The sequence below is a fragment of the Labeo rohita genome, chromosome 14 (genome assembly GCF_022985175.1).
Source record: "Labeo rohita strain BAU-BD-2019 chromosome 14, IGBB_LRoh.1.0, whole genome shotgun sequence".
Classification (NCBI taxonomy): Eukaryota; Metazoa; Chordata; class Actinopteri; order Cypriniformes; family Cyprinidae; genus Labeo; species Labeo rohita.
This window is the reverse complement of record NC_066882.1, coordinates 15,616,415-15,630,244: the sequence shown is the minus strand read 5'-3', so window position 1 is coordinate 15,630,244 and position 13,830 is coordinate 15,616,415. Positions and strand designations below refer to the sequence as shown.

Sequence of the window (13,830 nt, the reverse complement as noted above, 5' to 3'; positions counted from 1 at the left end):
CTGACTGAAGAAAGACATGAACACCTTGGATGACATGGAGGTAAGTAAATTCTAAGGATTTTTTTTTTTTTTTTTTTTTTTTTGGAAGTGAACTAGTCCTTTAACATTCCAATGCTGTGAGATAATTTAAAAAGTAGTTCATATTACTCATTATTCAAAGTCTTCTGAAGCTATACAATAGCACTGAATGAGGATCTTGCAGCCCTCGCTCCTTGACATATTCATGAAAGCAATCAGTTGATCTGATTCACAAAATCAGTCTGAATGATTTGTTCAAGTGAAAATATACTCAATAGTGAATATCAACATAAATATTAAATGAAAATAAATATATAAAAAAAAAACATTTGTTTTTCATCCAATATTATCAAGGCATATGTACTACTTTACTAGTGCATTGGGATCCTTTTTAGAGCTTGAAAGCTCCAGTCCTCTATTCCATAACTTTACTGGAAAAGAGCAACCAGTCTACATTTCTTAACTTCTGCTGAAAAGTTTAAATGACATGACAGTGGACAAATTATAACAGAATTTGAATTTTCTAATGAACTATTCCATCAAAACTTAAACACTGCAATGATATCTTCTTGGCTTCAAGGAAATTCATTAGCACCCATCAAGCATATTAACACTCAACAAGAAGACGAGACCTGCAGAAAACTATAATATTATGATATATTATGTAGCGTACCTCCACAGATTGGACGAGATATGGGCGGAACATTTCCATCTGAAAAATAATGAGAAATGGTTATACATGACTCTGCTGGGTCAATTCTGTCTTTTAAATTCATGAGATTTAGAGTACTTCTTAATGCAACATTTGAGAGGCAGGCCAAAAAAAGAAAAGGAAATTAAAGAAGTAGAAATCACAGTGTTTCACTGCACCCATGTTTTATGAGAGAGGTCAGGCATATTCTTATACAGAAATTTGCTCCGAAACATATCCTGCTGTGATTGATTTTGTTGGCCTATTTAAAGTTAAATTTTAATATAAATTCAGGCTTCAGGAACAGAAGAGACAAGTCAGGTCCACAAAAAAATAATAATTGCAAAAAGGCAGATAGAAAAAGAAAACCCGCTCTCAAAGATATTCACTATAGGGCGCAATAATGGCTATCCACTCTTTTAAATGATCTGGAATACAAAAAGGCCTCATTTATCTTTTCTGGCCCCTGGTACTTAAAGCCCTCATTATGATAGGCTAATTATTTAGCACTCTCCATAACAGGTTCCGTGCCTGCTTGGATTGGGCCACTCATCAAGACACACGGTTGGCCCATTTTTCCAAACCTAGGACAGAAATAATGTCTTAAAGGGATTTTCCCCCTCTCTGTTTCTGTGTGTGGATGCTGTCAACATCCAAGAGTTGAAAAATAACCCAATTTTCACATTCTTTAAACATGTAGGCCTGTGGCACGGCTACAAATGAGGAAGCTATGTTGAGCTCAGTCATATCCTGATGAGATTATATTCACACACCATTTAAAAACACTATCTTCCCCTCATGAAAGACAAAATAAGCCAGAAAGAGGAAAGCAAGAGCAGCTGTCCTCCACCTCCTCCCCTCAGAGCTATTTTAATATTTGATGAGGTTTCCGCTTCAATTTTAAGGTGCCCCATTTAGTTTGCAAACCATAATGCTTTTATTACATAGTCAGACTCACAAACTTACTTAATCTCCACTGGTTAAGTGTCAACATAAACGCCAGGTATCTCACTGCCCGATCATGTTGCGACTGATTTAGTTCTGCTTTGCACATTAAGTCAGAGAATCCGGTTGGCTTATGCCAAGGCGCTCTTGAAAAGGAGCTATCATGCCACTTATGCTCCTGCTGAAGACATTTCATAACAGAACCCACCTGCCTTAAAATACAGTACGAGTAAACAGACGGAAACTTCAGCAGATTAAAAATTTTGTAGGAAATCTGATGCAATGTCTGACAGACAAAAACTGTCAAGCAGACACTGTTGTGGAGGATCGTATATATAGCACAGAAGCCTTTGCTCAGATGTGATTATGTTATTCCTGTCTAGCATCTAGCACAGCACCTGGTATGTCTAATTAGCTCAGGTGGAGAGTAACTTGCTCAGGTGAAAAGGATTATGGGATATTGCATCACATACAAAGACCTTTCGACCTCACAGGACGGTCAGTATTTTCACGTCACAATGCAGCCATAAGTGCACAATTAAAACGGCTGCATCCTCACATCTAAATAGGTTCTGAGTTTTGCCAGTCAGGCTTATTTGCATGTAATGAGGGTAATTAGTTGTATATCTCGGAGGGATTAGGAGGATACTTAGGTGCTGTGTTCCTTTGAGACAGCACAAATCTCCAGACACTTCTGATGTTTTACAAGCAAATGCAAATGCACTGATGCATCAACCGACTGTGTAAAAAATAAAGCGCAGAAGAAAATAACTCTAGATAAAAATACGATTGAACCACAGCCTTGCATGTGCACATTTCAGTGCTGTTGTTTTGACATTTTGGGGCCCAGATGCACCCTGAAGCCTCATACATCAAAAACTCTCCTGGTGGAACTATGAGTCATAAATACACAAAATAAACCTTATAAGCAAAGAGCGAGCTCATTTTTTAAACATTGCTTTATATACATACATTATATACATAAAATGTCAACTGACTGAAAATAAGTTTAAGCTGAAGTACCATTACTAAAAATGTAATCAAAATTAAACAGAAAACTGGCAAAGCGAATGGTATTATTATAATAATTAAACCTCTGATGCTTTACTGTAAGAAAGTAAGAAACTGTAAGAAAGTCCTACTAGGGTCTTCCAATAAAATACACAGGCCAGTACTAACACATGTGACAGCAAACACAACACTATACGTTATAAATAGACTACAGGATTTATACGAGCAAAATGTACAAAACTGGAGACTGGAGATTGGAGATTACAGTATCATTTGCCCCAGTGAGTCATAAAACTTACAAGTACACGCCTACACAATCCTGCTCTCGTGTTCTGACTGCAAGTGCTTTGTACTGTCTTAAAAATACTGAATCTCTGTGTGTGTTTGTGTGTGTCTGTGTATTTGCATGCATTTATATACACATCACTTTAACCTTTGCTGTGCTGTTATGTGCGGGAGGCCTCCTGTCTGGCTGAGCCTGTAATTCTTGCTGTAATGAGCCCATGTGGTTAACAGATTTGCTGAATGTCCACCGGTCTGGGCAAAAACCTGTTCCAAACAGTTGGCTCGGATGCTGCAAGAGGCAGCTGCCCACTTTAGCGCAGCTCTTTCTGTTCACTTAGTGACCTAGCACTGTCAGATGACTGTGTGATGGCTGATATGTTGTTCCTGTACTGAGAGTCTATTTGTCTTCCTGTGACAGGCGAGGTGCCAGAGTTCTCCTCAAACATGGGGAAGAGGTGCTGGCACAGTTATTTTTTCAACGGTGAATGAGGCCATTAGCATTTAATGTGGACTTGCCACTTTTTTCCCCAATCCATCCACAAGAATATGATTTTTTTTTTATAACAGATAACACTATACATTTTATTGCTACAGTGTGTCTGACAGCCATTTGCATCTGTGCTTCTGGCTTTTAAAGTACATAGTCTATCAAAAATAACAGGGTAACAGTTGTGTGCCATTCAAAGCTGAACTGACAATCCCTTTAGAATTAAAATGTATTTTTTCCTGAATTGGAATTAAGGCTTTAACCAGGATGTGGAATTACATAAAATTAATTTGAATTTAATAAATTAAAATAGAATGAATTATAATAAATTAAACAGATAGAGAAACTTGTAGACAGACAGAGCAACATATAAAGATAGAGTAGACAGAGTATCCAATAGACAGACAGAGCAACATGTAGACAGATAAAGCAGCATGTAAACAGACAGAGCAACATAAAAAGATAGAGTGACAATAGACAGATAGAGCGACATGTAGACAGAGCATCCAATAAACAGATAGAACAACATGTATGCATATAGAGCAACATATAGATAGAGTGACATGTAGACAGAGCATCCAATAGACAGAGCGACATGTAGACAGATCATCCAATAAACCGATAGAACAACATGTATGCAGATTGAACAACATTTAAAGATAGAGTGACATGTAGACAGATAGAGCATCCAATAGACAGAGCGACATGTAGACAGACAGAGCAATATATAAAGATAGATAGATGACAGACATAAAGCAACATGTAGACAGACAGAGCAACATATAAAGATAGAGCGATGGTAGACAGAGTGGCATATAGGCAGAGCATCCAATAGACAGACAGAGCAACATGTAGACAGAACAACATACAAAGAGTGACATGTAGATGAACAGAGCAACATATAAAGATAGAGTGATGATAGACAGAGAAACATGTAGACAGACAGAGCAACATATAAAGATAGAGCGACGGTAGACAGAGTGGCATATAGGCAGAGCATCCAACAGACAGACAGAGCAACATGTAGACAGAACAACATACAAAGAGTGACATGTAGATGAACAGAGCAACATATAAAGATGGAGTGATGATAGACAGAGAAACATGTAGACAGACAGAGCAACATATAAAGACAGAGCAACGATAGACAGAGTGGCATTCAGACAGAGCATCCAATGGGCAGACAGAGTGACATGTAAAAAGATTAAACATAAACATAACATAAAGATTGAGCGACAATAGACAGATATAGTGATATACAGACAGACAGAGCAACACAAAGATAGACTGACAATCGACAAAGTGACATGTAGACAGATAGAGCATCCAATAGGCATATAGAGAGAAATAGACAGAGCAACATATAACGATTGCACAATGATAGACCGCCAGTGACATGTAGACAGATAGAGCCTCTAACAGACAGACAGAGTGACATGTGGACAAAAGAGCAACATGCAGACGGACAGAGCAACATGCAGATAAACAGAGCTGCAGGTAGACAGACAGAGTGAGAAAAATAGATAGCGTGGCAGATATTATAGACAGGCAGCGACAGACAGTCTGAAAGAAATATAGGACAGATGGACAGACAGACAGACAGACAGACAGACAGACAATCTCCTCTGGGTATTTTCAAACTCAAACAAACTGAAAGGGAGCCAATTTTTCATTTCTGAATTTTGCACAACCCTGCGATCCGGTTTTAATCATGTTTGCCAGTTGCAACATTCTGCCCTTGAGCAAGGCACTTAACCCCAAATCCTCCCAGAGAAGCTGAAGTGACTTACCGCAGGATGCTACAGTACCAATTTTCTTTGTAAATATGTGCAGTTTCACTAAAATTTGCTTTGTGAAAAGGCTATTATAGTGTTTTGGCTGATCTATTGCTACACACAGCAACTACTACACACTGTTAAAACACAACTGTGCCCTGAAAACATAGTAACAACAATGTTGTTGTAGTTGACATCACTTTTGTGCGACTTTGCACACAACAAGAGGGTCACCCATCCGACGGCACACTCCAGTAGGCTTGTTACATTCCTATTGTGCACGGAAGTGGAGATGCAAAACAAAAGAGTATCAGCGGGACAGAGATAGCCTGAAAAATGCGATTTAGGCTCCTCTTTTGTAACGAATGTCTTTGTTCAATAAAAGCTCCATCTAAGAAATAAATACCTGTGAGAGAGCCAAGGTAACCGTAAGTCTTATCAGCACAAGGAGAGATAAGGAGTGGGATTCTGTGGACAGCATGGTCTGTCGTCTTAGGTGTGTGCCTCAGCCACCGATAAAGCTACGCATCGAACATCCACTCCTGACGGCTTCCACTATATCTGTGAGTCAAGGTTACTCTCCAATTTAAGCTGCAGAGTTTGCAGATCAAGTATATCATAAAAGGTTTGGTGATTATGGATCACCTTTCCTATATCTCATACACAAAAAGGAATGACAAACTACTTCTGTTTATAACCACACACTACCAGACTGTGTATTGCACCAAAGTAACTCAATAGTACGCACTGCCTAAAACACATTTCCAAATATAACGGCTGCTTAGAACGCAAAGAAGTGCAATACAAACAATGTAAAAGTGGCATCATTTTAAATGAATAAATTATTCATTTAAAATAATAAACCATTTAACTACAATGAATTATTTTATGAATATTAATAATGAATTAATTAATAACAACATTTTATTAACCTACTGAAACATGATGCTTAATGCAACCTAATCTGACCATTTTAAATGAATCTTGGATTACATATTTGCTGAGTAGTCTATGACATTTGCTATGTAGTAAAGAGCAAATGAGGTAATATGTCATTGGTTTTGGAAACAGTATATGCATGAATGGGTAAAACACCTCAGTCTGACACATTCTCTCATGTGCCTTGAAAGTTTAGAATATCAATGAGTTGATAGAAATAAGCAATGGAAAAATTTCCACACTGACAGTTCTCAATTGTTATATCAGAAAGTCTCTTGCTGACACTTACATCATTATTATAGCAACAGATGTAGATGCAGCAGATATTGACTACATAAGCTGTCTGAACAAACAGATCTGATTTCATCTCTTGCAAAATGACAGTGCAGGCAGTCAGTAGTACAGATCTGATTTGAAAACCAAATTGAATTTGTGTGCAGTGTGAACTAAGGCTTCAAGCTCAGACATGTTATCCATAACTCTATTTGATTTCAGCCATTGTGTTTCAAGATAAATTTGCTTTGAGAGATTTACTCAAAGTTGTGTTTTTAAAGTCTAAGCAAACTGTTAAATCAGTGAGTTTTAAGGAAGTACCAAACACACATCTTTGTTAATTAAAGGGATAGTTTACCCATAAATGAAATTTCGGTCATATACTCAACCCTCATGTTGTTGCAAACCTGTATGGCTTACTTTCTTCTATGGAACACAAAAGAAGAAGAAGAAGAAGAAAAAAAAAAAACGAAGGTCATTACGATGCTGTTTTTGCACTGAGAGAATTTCCTCTCTTCTTCCAGCCATATCTTCCCCTCCATCTCTGTTCGGCTCTCAATGTGACCTAGTTTGCAGCTAATGAAAGCATTTTTTCCCCTTTCCTCTTCCATCACATGGGTACGTGCAAGGTTACCTGACCTTAGCATATGTTGGTGGTGCTTGGGCCTCTGCCAACCAAGGAGAACACATTTCAAACAAGAAACAAAAAACCTGGGGCCAGGGCTGTTGAAATTTAGGCCGGCCTAAAACATAGGCATTCGTTCACAGTACTGCAGGGAAAAAAATGAAGCTTCTGTCATCAATCGTTCCCGTCATGACAGAGGAGGTGATTCCTCTTGGCCTGTCTAAAGTCTAAAAGTCTGCCAGAATCTCTCAATGAAAGCTCATTCAATAACACTAGGGGTTTTTTATCCTCATTCTGCTGAATGACAGACGGGGGGGAGACACGTGCCAAGAGCTTGATGCTTCAATTAACCATGGCGAACACCCCATCCCTTCCCCTCCTAATGAGGCAGCAAATTTAGTCTTTTTTTGCCTCCTAATTCACCTCCCTGGGTGACTGCTCACTTGGCCTAGCCAATACTAATCTGAAAGATCTAGCCTCAATCAGCTGTGCATTCATAGATCTTGTGCATAAAAACTTCTTAAAACTATTGATCGGTGTGTGTGTGTGTGCGAGAGAGCGAGCGAGAAAATAATACAAATATTATATATATATATATATATATATGTATATATATATATATGTATATATATATTCGGAAACAGGTGTACATCTATCTGCAAATCATATATACCATTTATTTATTTATTTTTGCCAGGTGGCACTTGTCTTGAGACAATACAAATAAAAACGCATGTTGAATAATTATCACATTTAGCAGCTTGATCTCATTATTATTCATAGGTACTCTGAAATAGTGTTTACATGTATAGTTTCATTCAGTTTTTATTTGTATATGTAGATCTAAAATGTGCAATATGGATGTACTAGCCACATCTGTATGTTCCAGAACCAAAGTTTATGGAAGTCTATGGCAATCTGTCTTCCAATCTGGAAGCTATGGGAGTCTATGGCAATCTGTGGAAGCCATGGAATAAACAAATAAAAAAATTGAGTTTATATTTCATTCTGACTGTATTCTCACAATTCTGTGATTATGTCTCACAATTCGGATATGAGAAATCAATTTGTCATTCTCTCTTTTCCCCTCCGCTCAGTTAATAGCCCAACACTTCTGGCTTTTTTGTTGAGTTAAATCGAGTTATAAAGTCCGAACTCAGATATAAACTTGAATTTGCAAGAAAAAAAAATCAGAATTGTGAGATAAAATAGGTATGTTATGTAAAATGCTATAGGTTTAAATAGTATTTCATGTTGTAATTGTAGGACTAATTCAGTATGTCCCCTATGAACAGCATATGTGAATATTATGTGGACCTATTGTTTAAATCAAATTTAAGCTTTAAGCTTTAAAAGTAGGGTAATAATAGCAGGTTTTATCCATAATCTGTCCATTTAAATGTCTGTGTTTAGCTTCAAATTGCATCTTTGATGAGAGTATTCTATAAAAATTATTTGCATTCTGATTCTGACATTCAAAGGCACAACAATACATTTTTTCTCTTATTCCATGGATTTTGTTACAAGTGTTTTCCTGCCACCACAATGCTTACGCAGCTGTAAATGCTGCAACTGTGACGTCCAATCAAAATTGGTGTATACTTACATTCATTTAACAATCAGATCACATTGTATTCATTGCATCAATGAAAATAATCAGCGCAGTCTTTTTTTTCTGACACATTATTATTATTATTATTATTATTACTATTTTTCACTTTACTTTAACATTTATGCCACCTTGACTTATAGGAACCAGACAAATCAAAAGGATTGGAAAATGGTACGAGCCAGACTTGCATCAACCACCTAAGCACCACAGCTCAATATATGTGCCAACCACTAAGCCCCAGCTCAGGCCATTGAAGCTTTGTTGGCGAAATTTCTCAAGTGTCATTTTCAAACATCTCATTTGAATATTTTGTCAACAGCAGCAATATACACTATGTTGATGCTGTTTTTAATTGGCATTTGCAAACAACCTTAAATGGTGATGCCTAAAAACATTGCAGTGCTTTAAAGTAAATAATGACACATATTCACCTCCTCCATGAGGATCTGCCAGATCCATTGTCTAATTATGCTAATTCTGCAGAACGACACCCGAGCGGACTCGTCTCTCTTTGCCGCATGTGGCGACAGAGAATCTTTTGATCTAAATTTAGCTGCACCATCTTGCCCTTCAACCACACCCATCAATTCCAGTCGCAGTTGGACTTGGCCGTGCCAATCAGCAGCACCTCCTCGCTCTGCCAAATGAGAGAAGGCCTGCTTGGCATCCTCAAAAAAGCAGCAGAGTTAGAGGAGGATGAGGCTTCTTTTCCTGGGTGAGTGTTGGGCGTCTGCCCTGGCCATCTGGGGCTGCGAAGAATGAGGAGGAAGCAGCCCAGGACTGTGTGCGAGAACAGAAATCTGTGCTTTTCCCTGCAAAGAACAGCCTTGCTGTTAGCTTGAGCTTACCATGGCCAAACTGGACCGTGTTTTCCCAAATGACATTTGAAACATATAGTTTCCCCATTTTTCACTTGTACGGGAACAGTGTGGGGCGGCATGGTTCTTATTTCACAGTCAATCTCAATCGCTGCAGCTGAATACAAAACATGATCTTCTGGGCTTCCAGAGAATGCTGACTAACTGACTTTCAAGAAGTTAAAAGCGTAAATTATGCCTGGAGAAAGAGTATCAAAGTTCACACTTGGGTGAATCTTACGAAACATGTCAAGAGCATCTCCGGGTAACATTTCACTACAAATCAAAAGAAAAATAACTTCCTTTCAAAGAAAATGAAGCCTATTTTTTGGACCATTACACTGGTTTGTGACCTTGCTTTCATGACAATTAAACATTTTACCAACAAATTCTCTACTACTAATAATAAGCATTCTAATAACTCTAGTGAAAAAAAATGCAATAAAAGATTTAAATAAATTAATTTCATATGATAGTGTCTGTTGTACTGGCAATTTTAATTTATGCATAATTCAAAACATTGCATTGCATTACACTATTTCTCTCTACAAGGAATCATTCACAAAGGACACATTCTTGCATTCAATCAGCAAAATGGAACAGAACGGCAGCATCTCGAGAGACATTTTTTAGTAATGAGGATTTAGGGGAAAATATGTGCTTAATTGTCATGAAAATAATGCCACGACTTAATGGTGTTAAAAATAAGCTTTCACATTCAAACCTCTTTTGATTTTAGGGGGTGGGCATGACCTGGACTTGTTTTTGTGAGATTTATCCAGTTCCTCCTTGTGTGCTCGGGTGAATCATAACAGATGTGATGCCGCCAGTCAATGTGCCAAATGCAGCAGAGGAAAAAAAAGCAAAGGCTTGATCACTTCACTGCATCTTTTAAGCCCCATCTAATATGATCAGGGTGCAGGCTGCTCGTATTGTCATGCATGACTTTCTGGCAAGCTCCCACAGAGAAGACGAATACTTAATCCAAAGCGTTCTCCCTCTCTCTATCTCTCTCTCTCTCTGTTTCTATTTCCCTCTATTGCTCTCCTGTCCTCCTAACAAGCTTGTACCAACATCTGTCTAGATTCATGTCTCATCAAAGATTTTTCCACCCTTTCCCCACTTTCCGAATGCCTCACTCTTGTTCTTTCAACAATAGCATACAAACAGTTGGGGATAATGAAGTCTCCTTGGGCTGGGACAAAAAAAAAAGAGATAGAGAGAGAGAGAGAGTGCGGCTAGGAAGTGATCAAATATGGCCTAAAGCCAAATGCCTTTGTAGATGGTTTTTGAGTTCCCATTGATCTGAGGGTGGGCACATTGAAGAAATTAATAATTTATGGTCTCTTTTTGGTGGGTAGGGGTTTTCAGAATTGAGTCTCAGTGGTAATATGACTGCCAGAACTTAGGAGCGCCTCATATTCTAGAAGCTAATTCCTGTTGAGGAGTGCACGTTATTCAAAGACAATATATTTATATCAAATACGCAGCATGCAGGACGCTCTCGGGGAGTAATAGATGGGGACTCACTTTATTTAGTCGTATTTCACTGTGCACTGATAGCATATTGTCACATAAATCAGTGACAGGTGCCTTTGGGTATGGTATAGGAACATTCCAGCATCCGCCAAACACAGCTTGATGCACTTTGTGATCCCAGGTGGGAGATTGGGATATTTTCAGCTCCGTTCTTACAGGTACAGTAAGAAACGTGCTCTGCACAGCGTCTGCAGTACTGGAGCACAGCCAGTAAGTATGTGCAACTGACGGTATGAGTCAGGGTGACTCAGAATTTGGCTGCAGTTGGCGAGATAAATATTCAAGGGCAAGTTAGACTTTGCACTTGAAATATTCAAACTAATTGTTTTACAAAGTAACAAATATCCTTTTAAAAGTGCATGAGGTTAAACAGTGTTATAATGGAAAACAGATCTTTCAGAAAGGTATGGCGGTGGGTAAAAAGTAGTAGGGGAAAGAAGAAAACACAACACAAACTATGATAAATCATGGCAAACAGCTAATATGTAAAAGGTGAAAAACAATAATTATCAAATATGTATAAATTCTACTTATCTAAAAGGCTAGCAAATCTAAATTAGTAAGCTGCAGAGCTAGTTTCACTGCCAAAGAGAGAGTATAAGTGTATAATTTGTACATTTTTGTCTAAGTCTAAAGCTGTACATATAGGCCACATTCACACATCAGCAGAATACGTTTGTCAGTCCAGTATTTGAGTCCGTAATACAGTTATGTTCACACAGAGTACAGTTATTTATGGGTGTGACAACCGCACTCTATAACCGAACTCACATCCGTAAATTTTCAGGGCTCACAACCGCATTCTCAGAAAACACACGCTTGTGAACGGAACAGGACTAGACAACTAGTTGTCCGTCATGTCATTCAGTGCAAAAGAGCCACTCTGCCGTGTCTGCCGTGTGTTGCGTGCTTTCATGTGTGGTTTCAATAACTTACAGTGACGGAGAAATGATCGTTGTGTCATCTGAAAGTTTTATATCCAGTCTCCACCAGAGCCTCTCCCGTCAGTTCTGTGTTTTGCGTCCGACTTAAATGCACTGTAAAAAACAATTTGTTGAGTCATCTTAAAATAATTTGTAACCTGGCTGCCTTAAAATTTTAAGTTCAGTCAACTCAAAAAAAGTTTATTCAACTTGAAATGTTAAATTATACTAAGTGACAACTTAGATATTTAAGTTGAATCAACTTAAAATTTTAAGGCAGCTGGGTTACCCATCTGTTAAGTTTAGCAAACACAAATATCTAAGTTGTTACTTAGTACAACTTAACATTTCAAGTTGACTAAACTTATTTTAGTTGACTGAACTTAAAATTTTAAGGCAGCAGGGTAACAAATTATTTTAAGCTGACTCAACAAAATTGTGTTTTTTATTTTTTACAGTGTGCTGCGCTCTTCACCCAAATATAAGCGCTACTGTCGGTTAATGAAGGTTTGATGAATGAACTTGTTTCGATTTAACTCTTGTCGTGTCAGATAGTGATAAGACTTTCAGTTTTATGGATGTCGCCATCTTTGATATTACTTTAGTCACTATTACTGGTAAGGAATACGGGCTTGACTCATGTTTCACGTTCATATACTCAGTATTCGAAACACTTCTGTAAGTTGCTGTGTGAACAGGACATTTCAAGACTGGCACCTGTAAGTAAATGTGGTTGTCAGTCCCAAAAACCAATAGTGTGAACGTAGTCATAATTACTCCCTGTAGATTGATCACTATAGTCAAACTTGTGAAATTTTGTGTGCAAAAACTGCTCACAGAGAAGTTTCTTTCAAACCAAGTAACTTTTTGAAACTGCACAGATTCCCATTTGAATGACTGATTTTGCCTTCAGGATTTTCACCAAGCAATAGTAAATGTGACTGCACCTTAAAAAGGTAGTGCACCCCAAAAAAAAAATGAAAATTCTGTCATAACTTACCCTCATGTTGTTTCAAACCCGTAAGACTTTTGTTCATCTTTGGAACACAAAATTAAGATATTTTTGATGAAATCCAAGGGCTTTCTGATCCTGCATAGACAACAACACAACACATTCAAGGTCCATAAAAGTAGCACATATACGGACAATGAACTAAAAGATGGATGGACATGGACTATTTTAATGATGTCTTTACTACCTTTCTGGGCCTTGAACACGTCAGTTATGTTGCTGTTTATGCATGGTCAGAAAGCTCTCGCATTTCATTAAAAATTTCTTAATTTGTGTTCAGAAGATGAACGAAGATCTTATGAGTTTAAAACGACATGAGGGTGAGTAATTAATGACAATTTTCATTTTTGGGTGAATTATTGCTTTAAGTCTTTCTAAATACAGTATATCTGAATATGTACCATCTGTCAGGAGATAATCTGACTAAAAGTGGATTAAAAAAGTGGATAAATCTGGCTCCAAGCAATGTTCTCATTTGATATTCCTTAACTTTATACTTTCAGCAGCTTTGATTGAACACCACATGCATTAAAGTCCAGCTCAGTTTGAAGTATCCAAGCACCTGATCTAAGATGTTCACCTGCTGTCATCTGTAGAGAGGGTATAACTGAATGTCTTTTAAGTGTTTATATACACTCTCATGAAATGACATGTCCAAGAAAAATGTATGTTTAGGTGTATAACACAATATATCCACATACAGGTGCATATTTAGACATTTATATGTAGTCTTTAGAAGTAGAAAGGTGTAGCTTTGAATGTATTTGCGCTTTTTTTGTGACAGTGTAAGATGACAGCAAACAGAAGTGTTTATTATTTATTCGCAAATGAATGATTT

The 13,830-nt window shown here is 37.7% G+C and overlaps 1 protein-coding gene across 6 annotated transcripts in view; it reads right to left on the bottom strand.

Moving 5' to 3' along the window:
• The window catches only part of lingo2 (leucine rich repeat and Ig domain containing 2), a 334,869-nt gene that overhangs the window by 263,412 nt on the left and 57,627 nt on the right, over positions 1 to 13,830 (bottom strand). The window contains exon 2 of one of the 6 annotated variants that reach the window (XM_051127711.1): positions 692 to 730. The exons of 4 other annotated variants lie outside the window; for them this stretch is intronic. The gene's annotated coding sequence lies outside the window, so the exon portion shown is untranslated. Of the gene's footprint in view, positions 1 to 691; positions 731 to 11,993; positions 12,067 to 13,830 lie in introns of those variants that run through there. One more of the 6 variants, XM_051127714.1, reaches the window with a different exon arrangement.